This window comes from Giraffa tippelskirchi, chromosome 1, assembly GCF_054371585.1.
Source record: "Giraffa tippelskirchi isolate mGirTip1 chromosome 1, T2T-mGirTip1v1.2.pri, whole genome shotgun sequence".
NCBI lineage: Eukaryota > Metazoa > Chordata > Mammalia > Artiodactyla > Giraffidae > Giraffa > Giraffa tippelskirchi.
In genome coordinates, this window is record NC_137275.1 from 97013897 (window position 1) to 97014971 (window position 1075).

Genomic DNA, 1075 nt, shown 5'->3' on the forward strand with positions numbered 1-1075 from the left:
CTGGAAACTTTTAGAAATGAATAGTAAATAAATTCTAGACTCTGAACATAAATTTCCCAATGCAGTATTTTCATTGTTTTTTTTTTTTTTATTGTTTGTTTAGCTTTGATTTTGTAATCATAAACCTCATTCTGTGATCAAGGTAGACCTACATGGAGATAGGAAAACACTGACCTTGAAGAACTGCAGTGACAGCATGATTATGCGATGTTACCTGCCAGTGAGGGTGGAAGGGTGTTCTCCTGAGCTACAGGAGGACTGACCTGGTGGTTAAGATAATACACAAGTCACATTTATTAGAGTCATTCACACAGTGGACATTAGTGAGCTTCTTCGTGGTCCTGCCATTCCTTGAGCAAAAGTGCTCCACGACTTCTACTATATGCCTTCTTTTGCCTTACTTACATTGCCATCCAACCACTCTGTCTTGACAGTACAAGTGAAAATCGAACTTTTTGTATTGGCCCAGTATTTGCCATGAACAAGATGCCAGGCTATGCTTCAGGAAGAAGTCTGCATCATCAGATTTCTCCCCTACATGAACTTGCCACTACTGCCTTACCACGTGAGAAGTCACCACCTTGACATACAAACCCCAGAGTACTTCTGTGAAAGCAGCAACCTTTACCAGCAAACTTTCTCTCTCTAGTAATAAGAATGCAAGTATTCTGCTGTCTCTGGAACTTTGTTTGCAAATAGCTTGAAAGAGATGTGGCTGAAGGTCTCACCCTTGACTGTGATGTCAAAGAACAGGGTGGGTTGACCTTGACTGGGTGTTGACATTGGTGGCATCTGCAAAACCTCATTGGTACTGATTTTGAAGATTAAAGTGCTCCTAGAATTCCTCTAACAGTGCTGTATGTTGTCTATAAGAAATCAGAATTCACTTATGAATGTTGTTCACTGGGTAGGTTTAAGGCTAATAAGTTGCTGTGTCAAGCTCTCCCCTGATGCTCTTCATTAGAATTGAAACACTATGTGAAGTAATGTCTTGGGAACCACAGGCCGTGTAGAACCTGAGCTCAGGGACTCTGAGGTTCTTCAGAGGTGTCGGCAGCCCCCATAGAGGTACAGT

General features: G+C 41.8%; 1 pseudogene; it reads right to left on the minus strand.

Moving 5' to 3' along the window:
• Positions 1 to 247: 247 nt before the first annotated feature.
• Positions 248 to 783, minus strand: LOC145538784 (peptidyl-prolyl cis-trans isomerase A pseudogene; annotated as a pseudogene).
• Positions 784 to 1075: the final 292 nt, after the last annotated feature.